The sequence below is a fragment of the Poecilia reticulata genome, linkage group LG19 (assembly GCF_000633615.1).
Source record: "Poecilia reticulata strain Guanapo linkage group LG19, Guppy_female_1.0+MT, whole genome shotgun sequence".
Lineage (NCBI taxonomy): Eukaryota > Metazoa > Chordata > Actinopteri > Cyprinodontiformes > Poeciliidae > Poecilia > Poecilia reticulata.
Window position 1 is genome coordinate 10,773,796 of NC_024349.1, and position 7,710 is coordinate 10,781,505.

Genomic DNA, 7,710 nt, shown 5'->3' on the forward strand with positions numbered 1-7,710 from the left:
CAAATTCAAACAATGTCGCAAGTAAGATAGGACCCGTGATTCAGATATGAAATATTGTTTTAATGTAACAGTTTTCCAAAAAGAACTTTCAGTGGACAGTCTAATAAAAAGAGGTAGTTTTTACCTCTCCCTGAGGTGTCTTGTTTATCAACTGAGTAGAAATATATAACTGTACAKCAACCCAGTCATGGAATTTTTAATCATACAAGGCCAGCCTGGGATAAAACTGCACGCCCTGAACTTAATTAAGAAATCCTGACCTCCATGAATGTGTTTTGTCGCTTCAATGTGAAACGCTTTCAATTCCAAGAACACTGCACAGACTGGACAGACGCTGTCTACTTTGATGTAGGCTTATGCATATAAAATGAGGTCAGATTCTGGTCATTAAAAAGAACTCCTTTACACAGGACATCACGCTACAAGAGGCAATTTCTTCAAAGGGATTTTACCCAGGAGATTTCAGAGGGATTATGACAGGAAGGCATGTATAAACAAAGCAATGTGAGAAGAAATAGATGGAAAAAAATGGGTCAGATAATTCCTTCTGTCACAGTTATTACATGTCTCAATTATTCAGTTCAAGGAGAAGTTACAAGGGATCTTTTACCGGAAAGGAGAACAAGACCAGTCGCTTAGCCGGTTGATTCTTGGGCCAGTTATTCATTCATTCCTAAACTGATTTAGACCCTTTTMAATTCTCAAACATCTGCACAGGGTTATTTAAAAATGATTGACCATTTTCATGTGGTTTTATTGTTGGATAATCCATCTGTCCATCCATTGAGGRAAAAACTCCTACCACTGCCGTCACCATTGCCCCCAGACATGTAAGCTTGCAAAGCCTAAATGTAGTTCATCCAGGTTATAGCTTTGATGAATGGGGGTTTATGGGTTTTCACTCTGGAGATTTTTCAGCCTTTGCTGCAACATTCACAACAACAAAGAGCGAGAATCTGTGTCAAAGAAAAAGGCTTTAAAATTGTCTCTCAGCACTAAATTAATATTTCTATTTAATMATTTTCTATAGCCTTAATTGTCCCAGAAATATGTCACTGCATGCATGCATTGTGATTGCTGTTTGAAGATTTACATTTGCTTTGGCAGAACTTCCCATGACCTGACTCTGCCCAGTCATTGTTAGCCTCTCAAGCCTAACCCTTGAAACAATAGATCACGTCTGGCCTAATGTACAGTTATATGACAGAAAATAAATATTACATCAGAGAATCCCGCTATGCTGTCATTCAGATAATCCTTTTTGTGAGCAGACATCCAGCCAGTGACGACTCCAAAACAAACGTTTCTGTAAGGTCTTGCTGTATGATAAATAATTCAAGGTGTGGGCATTGTTAAAAACAGCACTTAAGAGAGGGGAACTGGTTAAAGTAAATATTCGTCATAGTTTAAAAAAAATGCTGTATGCATTATAAAGGGTTGTCTGAACTCATACTGAAGCCGAAGCTTGTTAATGGATAGAAAGGTCTCAGAAGAGCTGGACTTTAAATAGATTTGTCGTTACATACTTTTGAAACTCTGAAAAGTCAGTTAACAGGACAGACAGATGGAGGCAGAATATTATTTGTATAGTAAAAAAACTAACGCCATGTTTTAATAGAGAGGAAAGAACCTATTTATCATACTTCCTACAGGATTAAAACATTGGGTGTTTTGTTAGAATCCTCTTGAGAAAGATTTATTTTTAACAATTCTTTTTACATCCTGCGGAAGTAAATGAATGCCCTTCTCAGCAATCACAACTAACTGTCATGAACAGAAGACCAAGCTGACAGCACAAAGTTATCCTTCATTTGAATAAAAGAGAAATTAGTAAAAAAAAAAAAAAAAAACTATGGTGGAGTTGGATGTTGAACTGAAACTTCAATAACACTCAAGTCAACACATATGGGCTGTTTGGCCTGATACCCATTTCCTGCCACTGAAAATTCTTAAATTCTCTCCAAGTTGTGGTCAAAAACAAAAAAAGAACAAGATCTATACATGCCTCCTGAAAGCAGCACACTTCTTTTTGTTCCTCACTCAGCTGAGGTTCTGTAAGTTCAAAACATTAAGGTGTTGACAAAATGATGGATGGAGCTTGGTGAAGTGGTTAGCAATTTTAAGGGCCCTGAAAACTTTTTTTTTCTTTTTCAAAGCACAAACAAATGACTACTCCGTATTTCAATCAGCACTGCAACATTCTTTGTTGGAGAAGTGAGAGAACTGGTACAAGAGCACCACAAATGTAGATGAAAGGAACACCTATTTCTTAACTGTTCAGCATATAATATATATATATATTTTATTAATGTTTACTTATTGTCTTATAAAAAGTTAACTAGAATAGAATCAAGTCAGTACAGCAATTCCAATATAATAGAACATTTTTACAAGAATCACTTATGCCTGCTATTGTCCATTGTTCAATTTGATCTAATCGTATTTCAGTCTAATATACCAAGAGGTTTGAATCAGAACACACCACCACTTAAATTTAATCAACTCACAAGCCACAGCAAGTTGTTTTAACTTCATTCTATAACTGACCTGTTGGGGGCAGCAAYGTGCCAGAGCTGCTTGAACTGCCGATATCATTAATAGCAGAAGAAAAACAGAACACCTATGTGATTATTGATACRACCACTTAAACTATGCTAAAGTGTGTTTCATAATGACTGTTCTATGGCGGATAATAAATAATCATTAGGAAGTACAATGTTCACCCAAACACTCATACCTAAGATTTAGAAACCACTTCACTAAAGTGAAGTGTTGAACAAACAATAGGTTCTTTTTAGACTGTGGGAGGAAGCCGAGTACCCAGAGAGAACACATGCATGTACAAGGTGAAAATGCAAATGCCATGCAGAAAGACTCCAGACCRAGATTCGAACCCAGAACCTTCCTGCTGCAGGGCAACTGTGCTGTCAACTGCATCATTGTGGAATCTTTTATTACTGCTCTTATATACAAATTCACTTTAATATATTTTCATTCAATAGTTGGCTCTTTTTGTCAGTCATTTAGTGTTCTTTKAATTTAAGTATAATTTAATTTAAGACCTCGGCTCAGTTGTTTGCTTGGAGCCACAGCGGCTTCCGATGCTGATCTCATACTGAAGATGTTATTCCATAATCCAAAGCTTCACTAGGTCAAAAGCATGGTGATGTTTTGAAAACAGCAAAGGCAGTCCAACTATGATACGTCTGAGTGAATGTCGGCAAACTAAATCATATATTTTTCTTGATACTGATGCACGGTGTTACAATGTTGAAATTGTATTAAATGTTMAAAGGTGCAATGTGATTCAAGTTAAACTAAAGGCTTCTTCAGTCTCCACTAGAGGTCTCTATGGCTCACCCCCTTATTAAGGGTTTCCCCTTACAGACACTTCCACGTTTCCACAGTGCTACATTTCCAAAATGTGCAGAAGAGAAATGAGCACAAAAATTATAGCTACAACAACGACAAATACTAAATTAATCTGATTGTGTTTAAATACATCAGATCAACAGAAATACAATGTCATGTTATACGTTCCTGGATCCCTTCGAATCTTTTAGAACTTGAATTAACTCAGTGGCCCAGAATCCAACATTTCCTGATAACCCCAAACAAACAGTGCTCAGAACGAGTCAATGATTTAGGCCTCACAGAAGAATGAAAAACAAGCCTCAGCAGAGGCGGGATGCCTGGCGTGGTGCAGCATTCTTCACACGCTGGCAGCATGAGCGATGCGGGTCACTTAGCGAGTGGCCAGGATTCAAAACAAAGAAAAGGGCCCAAGCAATGGGGTCCACTGGATAAATTTGTCAATGTCTTGTGCCTTAAGGCACCCAGCCTTGCCTGACCCCAACCTCCATTCTCAAGATAAATACCTCTGTCACCATTCACCTTCAGTCCCTGGACACAAATTTAACTTGTCATCCATCATCCTTGTACTGAGGTATAATTTTCCCCCCTTGCAGTAATGAGTTTAAGACCCTTGAAAAGAGCAGGGATGGGACCTCACTGCTGAACATGACAAGGCATTTTGGAAACCAGATTTTTTTTTTTTTCTTTTCTTGTGGCTGCTATTTGTATAAAATTGCTTGATCTTAGCGCTCTCTGCTGCAAAGGTTGCCAACTGGATAAATGATTGACTGTGACATTCACAGCAACTGTGGGTCCATACAAAGTTCAAGCCGCGGAAGGTGTAAAGCTCTGGGTATTTGTTTCTCTCAAATGGCCCCGCCTGACAACCTTGTATGATAATGTGCCCACGGTACATCATCTTAATTGACACTTAAATCTGTCAGTAGCCTTACAAATGCCGACCTTCTTGGGGGAACAAATCCTTTTTAATGTGCATTCGCTGTGAGTGATTGTGCATGGGGGGGATGGTTTTCTCGGGAATGAGAGGATACAGAGTAGATAGAGAGAAAACTGTCAAGATAACCAATGTAGTGCAAACAGAATCATACAAGGTATAGCGATTGTTCAGAAATTTTGAAGCTAGGTTTTGTTTAAAGGCAATTTATATCCAGCTGGCAGTAGATAAACTTCTTGTCTTCTGTTAGTATATAACGAGATTACTTAGACTTAGAGGGTAAAGCTAAAGGCTAGTCCAAGAGAGCATAGACCAAAGTGGACTTCTACAATCTTAAAACAACAAAAACCTAAAAAATATATCATAGCTGAATTAGCTGTGTTTATTTGTTACAGCCAAAGGAAGCATTGGATTCTCCAGTAACAGASTTATTTTATTACAACTTAAAGGTAAATAAAATGGCATCCACATTAACAGCTATGCTGTTTTTGAGATCGGAGCAAGAAAGCAGAAGTATTCTTGGTCTTTGACCCTCTCAGACTAGACATTAGTTTAAGCCTCTGAGACCAGCTAATGTGGATTTACATTAAATGCAGATGTAAAAAGCTATCTATGTAAGATGTTAACTTTTCAACACCATCTGATAGAATCCCTTGAAAAATCAATTTAAAGCAAATTATTTTAGTTTTCTTGTATAAAAGTCCACACTAGCTAAGAGTCTACTCAGGAAGAAAATAATATTACCTCTGAATCTCTTTTCCCCTGTCTGATTAGGATATTTTTGCCCTGTAATGTTATTAGCGACCCGGTTAAAACGGAGCCGCTGTGCACTGGGGGTTGGCTTATTAATTGTTGTTTTCGTGTCACCAACGCTGTGTGCACCGGGTGATTTAATCAGCTAAATTCCCTGCCATGGGAGCTGCGGCTCGGGCCAGGTTTAACGCTTTAGGTGTAATAATAATATATTGGCAATGAAGCTGTCATTACAATTCATTTCCAAAAATTATTTACATCTTTGTGCAGTGGATAACACTGATTAGCCAAATGGGATGGAGTTATCACCGCACTGCTTCATTGCATAAAAGCTGCCGTTTCATTAATTCAATCTCTGCTTGCTCCTTGCAGCCCCTGAATGTCTGCTCATCGTGAAAGATTGCTCTGACTGGCTGACAGTTTAGGGCAAAATAGTAGGCCTATTATCACATGGACATTGTTAAGCTTTAAGTTGTATGTGCGCCTTCTGCWTCCTGAAGGGCTATAATGACCTGGGGGCAGCAGCGTCTATCTCCCTTGCAGGTACGATCTTGTTTAGCTCAATTCCCAACGGACTTGCACCTCTCTCTCTCCTCGGAGGCCTGATCTGGCTTCTTTACCCTCTCCTCTGTCACCTCCGTGGCCCCTTTCTCTAATCACAACGCTTCTCTCTGCTCTGAGGCTGCATGTTATCAGAGGAGACAAGGCCTCTGGTACTTGCCGCAATTAACCTGGGGCCTCGTTACGAATACAGTCTTTGCAGCGAGTCAGTCTCCATGGGCAAATAGTACAAACAAGACATGGCTACTTTGCACTCATTAATGATAGTAAAAGTGATGACAAGGGTCACAGACAATACATATGCACGTCATAGAATAAATCAAGCAAGGTGCTAAATGCAGAAAGGTGACTTCTCTAGCACAAAGAAAAATCTATCGCAGCACCAAAACAGATAAGACATCCTCAAGATTTCACAAAATGATCGTTCTAAATCCCTTCTTCAATATGGACGGATTGCAAATGCGTGCTTCTGCAGCCATCTCTTCTCACAGCCAATCCGCTGAATGACAACCGACAGCTACAGTGATGCAGAGGGAGGAGGACAGAGATGGATGGATCGATAGACGCCTGCATATGCAGACATGCCTATTGATAAACTCCTGCTGACAACGGGCGAACACTTTGGGCTCATTGGTGGAAACGTCAGTCATGCTGGCCATTACTTTGCATGCACTTCAGGTCGGATGTCCTCAACCCGCGACCGAGGGGTACTCGGGCCAGCCCACAAGGCCCGTAACATGCCAAAACACTTTTTTATCACTTGTCAGATGGCGTTCCACTCAGTGTCAATCCAGGCTTCTCCACTGCTGTTTGTGACAAGGAGGGAGGCTGTCTTGATGTTTGACAGTGATGAACAGATAATGCATATGACAAAGTGAAATAGGTCTGATAGWCTGCTAAATGAATTCACATTATCTTTACTGTCGTCCACTTTAATTGCATTTGTTTAAACCACAGCTTGTGATTTGTGAAACCTTTATTGTATTCATAAAAACAGACAAAATGTTTTTTTTTTTACTAACATTTGTCTCATTCTTCTAAAACCAGAACCGTTTATCACTTAATCTCTTGAGCTGGATGTAGTGTCTCACCACTAGTAAGTTTAAGTTATTGCACTTTAGMCATTTCAATAATTTTGTTGACAGCAAATGAAGGAGCCTTAGTTTCCCCAAAAATATTGATAAAATCTCAACCTGTCTTGTTCTTGTGAGCCCAAAATCGAGTAAGCTGTATCATCACAGGTATATTACTATTAACCTCACTCCTTTAAATAAACTCCAGGGTAGCTTCTTTCAAAAGTGACATAATTAATAAACTGACTCCATCTGAGTTATTTAAACTCTTAATAAATACATAAGTTATTTGACGGCTTCAGAAAATTGACCATTCCCCCCAAAAATATTGCTAAAATATCATTCTTGTGAACCCATATCTTGTGAGCATCTAAACTTGTGAGATCAATTAATTATTACACCCCAACTATTAAAGATTCAAAGCTCAAACAAATAGCCGATATAGTCGCTCATTTTTGCCACATGCAGAATAACATCATTTCATCATGTAGAGTAAACTGCAAAGGACAACCTCTTGCACTCCACTGAGACATGCATTAAGTGTCATATTATTAAACATAAATAATTGAATATTTGCGCAACTAAAATGACGCAATATAAATATCTTGTCTACCCTGTGCCGTTGGCTTAATTCAAACCAATGTAAACGGAAGGCTGTGATCTATTCACTGACAGGTAATGGCTTATCACTGTAAGAGGTCCCAACAAGCTGCAGACCAGAGAAGTCGTGTTTGTACCTTAATGAGGCCATTCTTGGCCGAGGAATGGCAGTCAAATCTAAATTCTGCTCGGGGAGCTCAGGGGAAAAATGCCTGATGAATTTGTCAATACAAGAAGAGTGATGGGGCTCATATGTGTGTAATGGACTGGATGTTCCACAGTATTGCCTGTCAAGACAGGGAACTATAATGAATGGCACACTGGAGCATAGCTGTAAATACATAATTCTCTCACATTCATTTAAAACGGTGAGGCATTGTTGGTTAAAATTCCAATACGTTTTTTTTTTTTTTT